We start from the raw sequence: 14739 nt of genomic DNA, 5'->3' as shown, positions 1-14739 counted from the left end.
GACTCTCAGTATCTGTGAATCTTCTGTCTCTTTGTCTCTGATGCAGCATCTGTTGTCTGACCTGTAACACGTCACAGTTAATAGTCTATAAACACAGAGAGCTGTGAGTCTGCAGAGCAGCTACAAGATCAAATAAATGTTGTATAAAGTAGCTACACAATGAAAGTCTGAGCTGAGTCTCGGTGGTCTGCAGAAATCTTTAATGCTAACACGTATTCTTGTGATCAGGTCGGAGAATGAAGACCAGGTTCACACCGAGTCCAAAGTTTCCACATTCTCTCATTAAATTATTTCAAGATGGACGCCATGAACCTGCAGACCAGAAGAGAAAGGTTCTCCTCTGCAGGCGGTGACGGTCCGTCTGTCTTCGTCTCTCTGGACGAGTTTTCACAAACACACACTCAACTTAAAGGATGAAGGAGGCAGTTTGAGGCTTTCCACTCGTCTTTGGAGCGACTACATACATCAACACGTTCGTTTGAAGCCTTTACTCTCATTTTCTGCCCCTTTATTTCCAGTCGAGCAGTCAGACAATCAGACCAACAAAGACAAACTTCCAGCAGTGAGACGATCCCGTCGTGAGAGTCTTTATCTGTCGTCACGTGTCTGTTTCCACATGTACAGTACGAACACAGGCTTTACATTCAGAGCCTTTGTGTTGAAGATGTTTCACCGTGTTGCACCATCACTTCTGTCCAATGTCACACGGCGAGGGGAGGCGGAGCCTCGTGTGGCGCCGCTCTGCATCTGTTCTCCGGCTGCTGTTTGTCTGTTTGTTTTGTTCCGTTCCTTCTGTGTGTTTAAGCGTCGATTTCTGCCGGCGAGGGACTCGTGAAAAGAGCCACGGCACGAACAGAAAACAAGCCCTCAGAGACCAGGAGGAGGAGGAGGATGAAGTGACAACACGAGGAAGGAAACAAGAGCCAGGAATAAGCTGCGATTAAACCGAAAAACAATCAAACCGCAGAGATGAGAAGAAGAAGAAGAAGGAGGAGGAGGGGGGAATAACACACACAACAATGGAAGCAAATAAAACAAGCAAACAGGAAACGCAGCGTGTTCATGAAAAGATCCTGGCGAGGGCAAATTACTGTGAGTGCCAGTTGTGGACGCCTGGCATCCGAACGAAGAGTCGAGCTGGAAATGGGAACGTTTCTGCGTCTAAACGACTCCGCTGGACATCACTGCATGACCGAGACGAGTCAGGACCACGTCAAACAACACATTCATTACATCTGCACACGAGGGCCGAGAGACGGGACGTGTTCAACCAAATTCACCTTCATACTATAAATATCTTATCGCTTTATATGTTCATGAGCTGACTTTCATGTCAGGAGCTGGAGGAGATGATGGTGGTGACGCCTGGGTTTCATCTTTAGTAGGAGTGACACCACCGACGTGTCTGAATCTTTATATCTAAAGAACATTTGTCTCATCTTGTTAATGTCACCTGCTGTTCATCTCATTCAACCTGCAAAAACAACTTTTTATCAACTTCAGAGCTGCAGAAACTCACACCAGCGTATGAAAATCATCACCCGTCCCCAGTAGATCCTCCTATAACACTTTAAATCTTACACACTGGACCTTTAATGTAAGTGAAGAGTTGATACTCAGTGATGCAGCTCTTTGTTTATCAGACCAAACATTACTGTACTTTTAGTTCACCTTGAGCGCTCAGAGGACTGACTGTCCCTGAGAGACGCAGGTGGGCTGAGTTTTAACTGAAAAATGTAGTTTCATCATTTCTGTTCATTTTCAGGCAGAATGTTATGTTGAATCCTCGTTTCTTGAGCTCAGACTGAGCAAACGTTTATTAAAAGCCACACTGAAGCCGTGAAAAGCCGACGATTTATCTGAATGTGTGGCTCATGAATAAATTTGACTGCTGCGTCGTCTCTTGTGTAAATGGCGCGGCCCTCTCTTGGTTTTTGTGTTGTTCCGGTCCAGCAGCTCTCTGACGTCCCGACGCCGAGGCTTTTATGACACATGAGGACTTGTGAGCTGCCTCTGTGTGGAGGCAGTGGACTGGCTCCTCTTAATTAGCACTTTGTCTCTGCTCAGAAGTGACCTTTTCTCTGCTGCGCTCCGGTTAAATCGACTCCCACGTCTCTGCGGTGTGTTTCCGTGTCTTACATGGCTGCTGGCGCGTGGCGCTGATGTGTCGGTGCTCCGGTACAGACGGCTGACGTTAGGATGAGTTTGACCTTTTTATTCAGTGTTAATAAAGACCGACCTGTTGTGTCCACTTCAGTCCTCCCTCACATCCACGACAGCAGCAGCTGACCACCGAGTGGAAACCTGAGTCTTAAAGCAGCTAACAGGAGCTTTCATGTGTTGTTTCTGGCGCCCCCTGTGGACAGAAGCAGTACGAGCGGCACCGTCTCTGTCCTGGAGCTGGTTTACTGGAACAATGAAGTCACCTTATCGAGCCGTCAGCCGTTGTTAAATGTGACGGTCGAGCCTTTGGAGCATTTCCTGGTTGCCTCACCAGATGTTTTACCCTTATGTCACAATTTCTGCCGCCCAGGCCCGCGAAAGTGACGATCTACGCCACGCGATGTCGCCATTTTCTCTCTTTCTTTCCTCTTTTTCGGGTGCGCAAAGAATCTTGGGATATGTGAGGCCATGAAGGATGGTAGCGGTGCAGTGATGTAGTGACGTAACTGGCCTTCAAATGCTCCTCTGAAGGATGCAGAGCCTGAACTGAGGCACAGAAACTGTCTTCAGGTCGTCCATGTTGCTCCCAACATGTCGCACATGAACGCACCATCTGACTGAGGAGCACCTGAATGCATCGTTTCTTCCCGACATCTGGGGAAACACAGTGACATCAGCCAGCTTCCTGAAACAGGAAGCAGCAATCGCACTTCATCTGTGAGTAATGATCACACACACACACACACACACACACACACACACACACACACACACACACACACACACACACACACACACACACACACACACACACACACACACACACACACACACACACACACACACACTCTACCACGGCTCTCCACCACCGTCGCCTCCTCTTCTCCATTTGGAGAATCAGAGATGACCTTTGCATGAATAAAGTCAAAGAGGATTAAGGCGGACGAGACCTTCGCAATGTCGGCCGAGGGGAGAAGCGGGTGAATCCTCCTTTGGACGTGGCTGGAGTGTCGATGTCTCGGGCGCCTGAAGGCCTCGCTGTGTGAGTCTGAGGAAACAAAAGAAAACCTGCGATGGAGACGCGTGTGATCGTGTGTAATCACGTCCTGGTGGTGAAGTTTCTGTCAGAATCATCCACCTGTTCTCCGGAGGCGAGGGTTAATATTCTTATCTGATTTATGCGGCGCAGCGGCCTAATCCATACGTTACAAGATCCACAAACACAGAATCTATTTGCTTAAGTTAAAGATCTGTCCATCATCCTGCCGGGATTACAGCGATTTAGATTAGCTGCCCGTCTTCAGCGCAGCATCCTGTCAGCTGTGCTCGCTCCCATCAGGATTAAGGGGGAATCCCATTTTGTCATGATTACCTGGATAATACCGAATACACAACGATCTGGAGACGATGGCAGAGAAGTACCTGAAGTGTTCAAACGTTTAGATTTCATTAAAAAGGCAGCGCTTTTATATTAGCGGATCATTTCAGGAGGTTTCGTGGAAAATCCTTGTGGAGGCTGAAGAATGACAGAAACACTTTAATGTGACTGGACGAACGATCTGTCCATCAGTGAGACGACTGTCAACACTGTCCAAGTATCAGCTCATCGTTCCTACAGTCTCAGAGTTTATCGGATCATCTGACAGTTCTGGAAACACGTAATCTGACGACACGAGCTGATGCATTTAAAAGCATTTTAAAGTTTTTAAAGTCAGGGAAAATGAGGGAGTTCCGACGAATGAGACTCAACTGTTGACTTTCCAAACAAACAAGCCTCTCGACACCTTCGATGGACGCTGAAAAACACAAAGAAACTTGTGTGAGTCTCGAGCTCGTCTTGTCCATGAAAACATGACAGACTCAACGTGAGGTCGTATTCATCTTCAGAGACGAGACGCGTCGTCACCTCGCCGTGTGTGACGTTGACCTGAACCTGGTGAAAAGTAGGATCGATTCCCTTCCTCGGTTCATGTGACCTCCTCGTGTTTCCTCCCTGTTCTTTCTAATCACTGCCGCTGCCCGAGGAGCAACAACACCACACCAGCAAATTAGTATTTTAGAAACCCTCAGTGGTCTCCGGGGCCTCGCTCCTCTCTCTGCACACTGGGGGCCATCGCTGAAAACTTCTCCAAGATCACTTACCACAGATACAAAAGGAGAGAGGAGAGCTGTGGAGCGGGCAGGACACAGCCCCGAGGATTATTCTGCTCCTGTTACATGGATTAGCAGCAGCCCAACCTTTGACTCCTGTTAGGGACGACTTGACTTGTGGCTCTGTTCAGGCGGGGACGGGCCTCGGAGACCGAGTGGACCCGACAGCAGCCACAGCAGGACGAGTTCTGGAGGAGAAGCAGCTGGTTGTTCTGCTCTGGAATGAACATTTACACATTCTGTCAATACTGCAACTGTAATCATTCACACGAATCTCTGAACTTTCTCCTCCTCACATTTTCAAAAACAGGCTTGTTACTTTAGTTTGATGCATCTGAGGTGAAGTATGGATTATTTTTTATTTGTAGCTTTCCCAACATCCCAAGACTGATTTCAACCATCATCATGTGGAGAAACAAAGACGAAAAAGCCGTAAGAAGCCGTAAACAGACAGAGAGGGAGGCTGGAATGTGGAGAAAAGGCGTGTTAGTGTCTCGTATCTGCAGAGAGTTTCTGATTTTCTCTCTTTGTTGCTGCTCGGGACGCTTTACCAACCCAACATGTGTCTATTTGACGTCCTGGGAATGAGACTCAACAATCAACTGTCTCTGTGGTGCGTTCAGGAACAGCTGGGACAAATCCTACTGATTCTACCTTTAACTTTAATAGTCTTTGAATTCTATTAATATGACGTGAGCTTCAGTTAGCTTGAGCACAAATGTCCTTCAGAGGGAGACTTTTTACTCTGATACTCTGAGTCCATGTCAGAGCCTGAACTCTGTTACTGTGCTGGAGGAAACAAGCTGGATCAGAACTTCTACTTCTTCTTTATACAAGAATCTGAACTGTTCGGACATTTACCACCTCTGGATGCAGCACATGAACACTTTTCCAGTCATCTTCGTTCAGAAGGTGTTGAGTCTGCAGTGTGAATGTATTTACAGAGCAGGCTGAAATATTAATATGACAGAAGGCAAAACTCACCTTAAATTACATTTCAGTCTGAGTATTTTAATTCAAAACTCTGCAATATTTTTATGATTTCATGTTTTTAAATCAACTTATTTAATTTTCAGCAAATGTTGCAGTTTTCTGTGGATCTTTAATCATCTGCTCAATTGTTTTATCTGCTCTCTGACTTCAGTTCCTGTGAGCTGGAACCCATTCATGTTTTCAGTCGACACGAGTGGAGTAAGAATAGCTCACAGAACTGATGCTCAGTGTGTGTGTGTGTGTGTGTGTGTGTGTGTGTGTGTGTGTGTGTGTGTTCAGTTCTCGTGTTAAGTCCCTACAGATCTCCCAAACACCCATGCACGTATAGAAACAATTTACAAAGCCCTGTGTAATCTTCCTTTTTTGCGGCGCTCTTGGTTTCCTCTGCGGGGGATTACTGTACCACTTTCTGTGTGTGGAATCTGCACCAGGAGGAGGGGACGGACAAAATGGCGGAGAAAAGGAAAACAAATTGTAGCGTAATCTCTGCAGAGAAAGGAGCGGCTGAGCGAGGGAGTCCCCCCCAGACCCTCCATCTTTTTGCAGGGGCCAGAAAATCCCATAATCCTCCATGTTTGATGTCTCAAAGCTAATGGCGTTTATTAGGACAGCCCAAAAGGCGCTTTGTCCGCCGCGCGGTTGCCGTTGAGGTTTTGAATGACATTGCAGGGAGAGAGCTGGTAACTTTAGCTTAATCTGGGCTTATCCGGCCCCGATGCATGCACAGGTGTGTGGCCCTGCAGCCCGGAGGAGGCCGGGCTCTCCTGAGCGAGCCAAAGATCAATCCTGCTGCAGGGCCCGAGGACGTCCAGAGGAACACACACCGCACCTTTAACCCCCTCATGAACCCAACCGCCTATTATCACATTTTAATTAAAGGACTGCTCGTCGAGATATGGAGCGACCTTTTCCTGATGAATCCGTTTACATTTCATGAAGCGAGTCATGCAGGTTGGAGTTCTGTTTCGGCCCGTGTGCTTTCTACCTGAACCCGGTCAGTACACACGTGTCTGTATGTCACATCAGTGATTTATTTATGTCCCAGCTGTGGAAGAATTTATGTCCCAGTAACCTTGAAGCTGCATTAATATTCACAAACAAACCGTCACGTGATGTCACAACATGAGCATGGACCTGATGTCCTGATGAACGTCTAATATTTACTCTGCTTTTAGTTCTGGTTCGGTCTGACTGTAGACTGTTGGCATAAGCCTGCAATTTCACCTGTATGCTACCTTTGACAAGATGCCTCTTGCTAATTAATAGCTCTGGTCTGGTCTCCACCAACACAGTGTTGCACCGTCTTCACCAGCTTGTTGTTGAATTCTCCAAAGCCACCCAGCAGTCGACACACTCGTCCTCAAAACTGTAACAACGCTGCTGCTACAGTACTGGAGCTGAGCTATGAATCCAAACCTGTGTAGTCCAGTACAAATCCAGCTTCACTCACCTTTTATTGTTTTAAGATCTACAGGTTTAACATCTTAGAGCTTCGTTTTATACAGTAATCTTCATCAGGGGGAAATAAGATGGAGGATTCACCTCTACTGTGCATGATTTAAAGCCACGAGCTGCTGTATTTGACAAGTTGGGAGTGAGAAATTAACTGTGTAGCAGTAAGAAGCTAACGTTAGGCTACAAACAGACGACATCACGGTCACATGACTGAAACGTCTCCACCACTAAGAGTCTTACTGCACAATTACTATCCAGGTTTTCTATAAACTGATCAGTGTCCAAGTTGTAAAGTCAGAGTTAGAACAGTGTGGAACTAAAGTGGCCTGTAAAGACGGACTAGTGAGTAGATGAGTCTCCGTGTTGCTGTGAGGACGTTTAATGTCCCCGACAACCTCTGTAGTCTCATTCAGACACTTGTTAGCAACCGCTAACTGTTTTTAACACCAAGAGCTTCACAGTTAAACTGTGGGACATATTAAATACATGTTTTTTTATATAGCTTTATTGACAGGACATATTGAGAGATGACAGGAAACAGGATGAGAGAAGGGGAGTGACCCAGGCCGGGACTCGAACCCGGGTCCGCTGAGCCTCAGTACCGTGAGCCCAGCAGGAGGCGCTGTGTGCGTCACACGTCACTGTGCGTCACAGTAGAAGTAGTAATCAGGACGTGAGGAGCGACTTCAGTGTTTACAGGCTGCGGAGAGTTAATCTTCATATGTAAAACAGGTAAGAATGCTAATGCAGTGTTAGAGTGTCACTGTGACGTACAGAGACGTCACGGCTTTGACCGCGGTCAAAAACGCGTCAGTAGCTAAAATGGCGGGCGCCGATAAAAACAACTCTGCTAGCCAAAAACGAGATATTCTTTGTGTGAGCTACAGAGAGTGAATGAGTGTTCAGAGTCTGATCCTACAGACACACGAGTCTGAGAACAAACCGTGTGAATCACGATGATCTGATGAAATGTTTACCGCAGCCATGACGAGTCTTGTTTAACAGCTAATGCTAACTAGTGCTGTTGTGCTAACAGCCCAACCTGTGTTACTCCTGCGGTATCCCTTCAAATCAGCGAGTCTAAAGGGGCATTTAATCGAATTTTAGGAGTTTAGAGACTAATTTATTTAATGACTTTATTGTCAAGTGTGTTATTTTTCTGTAGCAGAACAAACATGGTGAAAACAAACCTGTGACAGTTCTGCATGATGCTACTAGCTGCTGTCAGTCTGGTGACTTTCACAACGTTTATTTCCACCCACAGCTACCTTCAGTATCAGCACTTCCAGTATTTCTGATATGTGGATTAATGTCATAGTGTATATTGTTATTATTTGTCGTGTTAAGTAATGATGAAAACGTGTATGAGGGGGGTTAGGGTTGGTTTTGGTGGAGTAGAAGTAGTTGTCAGTATTTAGATCTCGTGTGTTCATGCTGCAGAGAATTTACTTTCATATTTCCAACAGGACAAAATTAGCTGCACCAGCCTGATATACGCTTTGTTCTTATCTTAAATGTAGACCATGTGACCATAAGATATAAGATAATATCAGACAGGGATTGAGCTCAGATAAGATACAGTTACAGTATATTCTCCTCTCAGAAATCCACAAAAGTCTGTGTCTAATCTGATGTATTGTAGGAAAAGAAATAACCTCCCACCCGTTTCATGTTTCTGACCGACATATCGGAGCAGAGTGACATTGCTGCTGCTTCTGAATGGTGGCGGCTTTCTGACCAAGGACTGCTGACTGTCTTATTGGATTTGGAGGCCACTCCTTCAATAAAAAGAATGAATTTCCCATAATTCAATAAGAGAAATCAAGGCCAGCGGCCCAGTGATCCATAAACACTACGATGATGAGGTCATCTCCCTCTGCGTGCCAACACATGATGCAATATCAGCTTCAGAGCGGCTGCTGTTTGAGTTAAGAGACGGAACAGCGACATGTGTTTGATTTTCAGATTTAAATACTGTTGGAGTAGTGAGATATTTTTAGACACCTGAGGATTTGGAGGATCAAAGTCCTACAGCTTCTGTCCAAGGCCAGTGAGATGTTTCCCCGTCTTCACGCCCCTGGACGTCCCCAGTATTTTCACCAGAAACCCATCATGATGTGTCCGAACCCTGCATTTCTTCAATTGCTACCATCATCCTTCAAATAACATGCTTCATGGTTTTACTTCCCTGCAGGAGGGATTCTGCCCCCTCAGCCCCGCGGTCACAATCCCTGTGGATTCACACAGCCCTCATTTTCTTTGTCTTTTCCCACAGAAGGAGCCGTTTGCCTGGACTGAAACAGCTCATCACATCACTTCCTGTCAGGTAGAGAGATGTATCGCTGCAGAAACGTGTCACTGTTGATGTTTAAACTGTCCCTCTGGCTCACCTCTCGCCTCTCAGACGCTGGTGTCTGAGATTCATGACTCAAAGCTTCTTGGCACCATTTTTGGGCAAAGCAGGATGATTTCCCATCCAGCTAAAAAAAAAAAAAAAAGTGTGTGTGAGGACGACCAACAGGGGGCGTCAGCCGGCAGCTTAATGTGTATCTGCTGTGTGTGAAGCAGTCAGAGCTGCTGCTGTAACTCTGTTAGATTTAAACAGCTCAGTGCAGCCAAAACCTCCCACAGCAACCTGAGTCAGAAGACATCAGGCAGGTTCACACTAGAGCTGAAGTGATTATTCATTAGTTGTAAACTATTAAATTAATCACCAACTATTTTGATCAGTTTTAGGAATTTTTTAAGGTTAAGAAGTCGAATTCTGTGATTCCACCTTTATTAATGTGAATGTCTTCTGGTTTCTTTCCTCCTCTGTGACAGTAAACTGAATATCTTTAGGTTGTGGATAAATCAAGACATTTGAGGACATTTTACACCATTTCATGACATTTTAAGGGTCTGACAGCTAATCGATTGATCGGGAAAATAATCTACAGATCATCAACAATGAAACTAATAGTTGCTTACAGATCAAACCAGTGAGGGTGAGCATACGCAGATCATCAAGACGTAGATTTGACTCTCTGCAGGATTATACAAATACAAAGACTGAAAACAAAACTAAAGAATAAATGAAACAGACGGTTGTGAAAAATGTGAGTGTGATAATTACAGTTCACTTTGTATCAAGGAAAAAACTTTCTGCTAGTTAGAAATTACTAGCGTTAAATTGCCTTTTTTTTACCCGGATAAAATTAATTAATCCCTCTGTTTTATGTTCAGGTTAGTAAATGTGGACGCCGACATCAGCAGAACAGAAAAGTGTTTTCCTGTAAAAATGTTAAAGGGGCATAAAAAAATACAACAAAACTGTGTTGGACATTGAATTGTTCATGTATCTCAGCCTACAATACATAAATACGACTAAAACAATGTTGCACTTAGTTCAGAAACACAATCGTCTGTATTGGTCAAATAAGTGAGGACACACACAAAGATCTGTAGATGTCAGCTGACTCGCTCTCTAATCCGGCACACGATTATGCTCCAGAGCAACACGTCATCAATGTCTGTGATTAAACACCGATACAAGCGAGGGAGCCGTTATTATGAGAGTCATTACTCTATTCAGCAGAATAAGTACGCCTGCAGGGCGACACTCTTTTATTACAGACGACACAAAGATTAGACACATTTCTGAGATTTAAGCGTCTAATCTGAGGCTACACATGGCAGTGATGTGTCTTTGTTCAGCCACAGGATGATACCTGACAGAAGGTGTGTTACTGCTGTTTGGTGGTGACGCCACCAGGTTCGAGAGCTGGTGACGAATCACTACTGTAGGGGTTCAGGCTTTTGTACCGAGGCGACACTTTCTCTAACCAACAGAGATGAAGTCGTCTGAACGGTTCAAACGGGCCAAATGACGATGCTGTGACATGCGTTCAGACATGCAGAAGCCATTGTTACAGTTCCACTGACCTCAGTGCTGCTTTCTCCTGCTCCCTGTTGTCTGTGTGTTCATGATGACGGAGGTGACACACCAGAAGGAAACAAACAGAAAGGTAAACTCATCTACAGGTCATGTGGAAGGACTCAGTCACCTAGTTTTAGCAGGTTTACCTTGTTTAACCTGTATATATGAGCTAATGACTTAATGGTTTAACTAGTGGTGCTCAGAGAATAACATTTAAAGGGCCGTACAGATGTATTTAGTTTTAGTGTCTGCTTGTGTTTATTTTCTGCATTATGTACAGAATAATCTTTGAAACGACTCCAAGTCAACGGTTTCCAAACTGAGGACTGAGAGCCGACCGAGACGGTTCAACAACATCTGGTTTAAGCTCTGAACCTGGTTCTTATCTGCATTTTTAGGACCTGACCCGACATAATCAGGGCGGGTGTAGAAGCTCCTAACTGGTCGTACAGGCTGTCAATCAATAGGTCAGAGGTCGGCAGCCATTTTAGGATTCTCCTACATTATGTATTGTGAGAAATAGAGAAGTTGGTCAACAGATGAAGGCATTACGATATCAGCTCCTCGCTGTTAATGCCTGGAATAATTTATTAGACTAAAATGGATCGACTGGACATTTAGGAAAAAGAGACAACTTTTGTTGGAGATCGATTGATCACTGCTGAATCAATCAGACGCCTCATTGGTGAGTTGCTAAAACTTTGTGCACGCTTATTTGTCATCTGGTTGTCTTGTTTGTGGGTTTGTTGTCTTGTTTGTGGGTTGGTTGCATTCTGCCTGATGTGGTTTAATCTGGATAGTTTGCATGAACAGAATCCAAGTTTCCTAACGACGTATGTATCTGTTGAATGAATTATTATTTCTCAGGGTTTCTGCAGCTTCTTATTCTGTTCCAGTCGTGTGATTATATTGCACATAGATCACCTTATTGAGCATCATGTCTTCATAACAGTCAGGTGTGCTCTGAGAAACTGAGAAACTTGATCACTGGCTTCATGACACTTGTTTTCCACAGAGCGACAGGCTGGTTTGATCTCAGATCCTGATGCATTCTGTGTTTTTGTGAATAAACCCTCCGTATGTGGAGCATCGGGGTCCCGGCCGAGTCGGTCTTGTGTGTCCCAGTGAGGGAGTTGCCCTGCCATGTGCTCCTAATGTGCCGTGCTAATTGCAGCCTTTTGTACTAAATCAGACTCCTGCTCCGCTGCTTTTTGATGTGACTACACTCATTTCTCTCTCCGCCGGGCCCTCGCTCCAGCCATGCGTGGCTCGCTGTTTTCTCTGCGAGCCTTTGATAGCGGCGCAGTAGCGTTAATTGTTTTGTACTGTTTGGCGGCCACTCCCTGTAGGTGGGCTCCATAATCTATACTGACACCAGAGATAGACTCCTGTGTGATGTCAAGGCCCCCCGCTCTGAGAAAATTGGTAATTAGGAGACTGACGTTTGGAGCAAAAGATGATTCTTATTTGTGTTTCTGTTTGATGGAATGAAGCAACTTCAGAGACGTGTGATTCAGAGTGTCATCATCCGCTGGCGACGCTCGGCTCCTCATCACGTTGGTGACGGATGTTATTGATTTTTAAATATATTTGAACTTTATAAGTTTTTATTTCCTTTCTTCTGATGAGTTTTTCAAATGACTCATTCTGCGAGAGACTTCCTGCTGTTTTTCTGCACATGAAGCATGGAAACATTTTGAAGACATTTTTAAAGAAACAGTTCACCCTAACATGAAAATGCAGTCGTCGTCTCTTCCCTCCATGCTGATGGAAAGTCAGGTGAAGTGTCGTAGGCCAAAGTTGCTTCACAGTAAAACAGAGTTGCAGCATTCTGCTGAACAACTGAAGTAGCTGAAAACTTCATTTAAAAAGGAAAGACAAATCAAAATGACATAAAATGGCTCCATACAGCTCACATGCTGTAATCTAAGTCTCCAGGTCGACTACATGTTGAGGATGTAAACTACGTCTTTTCACGTCAGTTATATTTTCATTTGTAGGTGAACTGCTCCTTTAACTTTTACTGGACCTTGTGCAGTAATCTGTGAACCTGCACAGTCATGTTGAATTGTCTGTGATGCTCAGAAACAATCACTGATTGTCATCATTACCATGCATGTCTTGAGTTTTGCCATATATATATATATATATATATATATATATATATATATATATATATATATATATATATATATATATATATATATATATATATATATATATATATATATATATATATATATATATTTAATTCATCCCAAAGGTGTTCTATCGGGTTCAGGTCAGGACTCTGTGCAGGCCAGTCAAGTTCATCCACACCAGACTCTGTCATCCACGTCTTTATGGACCTTGCTTTGTGCACTGGTGCACAGTCATGTTGGAAGAGGAAGGGGCCCGCTCCAAACTGTTCCCACAAGGTTGGGAGCATGGAATTGTCCAAAATGTTTTGGTATCCTGAAGCATTCAATGTTCCTTTCACTGGAACTAAGGGGCCAAGCCCAGCTCCTGAAAAACAACCCCATACCATAATTCCTCCTCCACCAAATTTCACAGTTGGCACAATGCAATCTGAAATGTACCGTTCTCCTGGCAACCTCCAAACCCAGACTCGTCCATCAGATTGCCAGATGGAAAAGCGTGATTCATCACTCCAGAGAACGCGTCTCCACTGCTCTAGAGGCCAGTGACGGCGTGCTTTACACCATTGCATCCGACGCCTTGCATTGCACTTGGTGATGTGTGGCTTGGCTGCAGCTGCTCGGCCATGGAAACCCATTCCATGAAGCTCTCTGCGTACTGTACTTGGGCTAATCTGAAGGTCACATGAAGTTTGTAGCTCTCTAGCAATTGACTGTGCAGAAAGTCGGCGACCTCTTTGCACTATGCGCTTCAGCATCCGCTGACCCCTCTCCGTCACTTTACGTGGCCTACCACTTCGTGGCTGAGTTGCTGTTGTTCCCAAACGCTTCCATTTTGTTATAATAGAGCTGACAGTTGACTGTGGAATATTTAGGAGCGAGGAAATTTCACGACTGGATTTGTTGCACAAGTGGCATCCTATGACAGTTCCACGCTGGAATTCACTGAGCTCCTGAGAGCGGCCCATTCTTTCACAAATGTCTTGTTTCACAGTCTGCATGCCTGAGTGCTTGAATTTATACACCTGGGGCCAGGCCAAGTGATTAGAACACCTGATTCTGATCATTTGAATGGGTGAGCGAATACTTTTGGTAATATAGTGTATATATATATATATTTATATATTTATTTTATTTTATTTTATTTTATTTTATTTTATTTTTTTTGGGAGGCAGTATTGACCATATTTGGACAAGATGGGCGGAGCAGGAGATGGTATCCAGATTGGATCTGTCTTTTTTTAACCATAAATGGAATCACAGTTTAGAAAATGAACGTCAGACTTTGATGAAGAAGACTTGAACCTGAAACAGAAACTCATCAGGAAACTGTTTACTGAGGTTTTGAATCAAATGAGAAGGAGGGTGATTTTCTCATGAGCTTAACTACAGTCAGACTTCTGACTGAAACCAGTGGAGTGGAAACAATGCAGGTTCAAGACACTTCAGCATTAGATTCACTGTTTTTTTTTTTTATATATATGGTGGATATCAGAAACATGTATCAGAAAACATCTTTGTGTCTGCTGAGGACACTTCAGATAATATATATACCAGTTTAACACCCACAGAGTCTCAGACTTCCTCAGTCTAAAGGTAAATAATGAAGTGAGTCTGAATTGTTTTGTGAGCCGCAGCTCCTCAACAGGCCGTTAGCACATCGAAGCGGCACATTCCCGAGGCGCCTCTGGTCCGGGCAATTAGCGTCCGCGGAGTCACGGAGGCAAGTGAGGAGAGTCCAGGTGAGCCTCCTCCTCGTGATCACTGGCATGTTAGAATCAGTTTAATTGGGCTCTGTTTGATTTTCACCGACGACAGCCACAGCACCCCTCCACCACCTCCAAACACCAGCAGACGGAGAGAGAACCTCCCTCCTCCTCCTCCTCCTCCTGCTCTTCCTCCTCCTCCTCCTCCTCCTCC

At 44.7% G+C, this 14739-nt stretch overlaps 1 protein-coding gene across 6 annotated transcripts in view; it reads left to right on the top strand.

The window, feature by feature from the left end:
• The first annotated feature begins 7386 nt into the window (after positions 1-7386).
• The window catches only part of LOC119022703 (homeobox protein OTX1 B-like), a 56284-nt gene continuing 48931 nt past the window's right edge, over positions 7387-14739 (top strand). For 5 of the 6 annotated variants that reach the window (XM_037104530.1, XM_037104440.1, XM_037104360.1 and 2 more), the window contains exons 1-2: positions 7387-7494; positions 9038-9088. The gene's annotated coding sequence lies outside the window, so the exon portion shown is untranslated. Of the gene's footprint in view, positions 7495-9037; positions 9089-11161; positions 11367-14739 lie in introns of those variants that run through there. The other variant, XM_037104110.1, reaches the window with a different exon arrangement.

Source organism: Acanthopagrus latus, chromosome 1 (assembly GCF_904848185.1).
Source record: "Acanthopagrus latus isolate v.2019 chromosome 1, fAcaLat1.1, whole genome shotgun sequence".
In the NCBI taxonomy this organism is placed as follows: domain Eukaryota; kingdom Metazoa; phylum Chordata; class Actinopteri; order Spariformes; family Sparidae; genus Acanthopagrus; species Acanthopagrus latus.
Note: the sequence above shows the minus strand (reverse complement) of the source record. Positions and strands in the feature narration are given on the sequence as shown.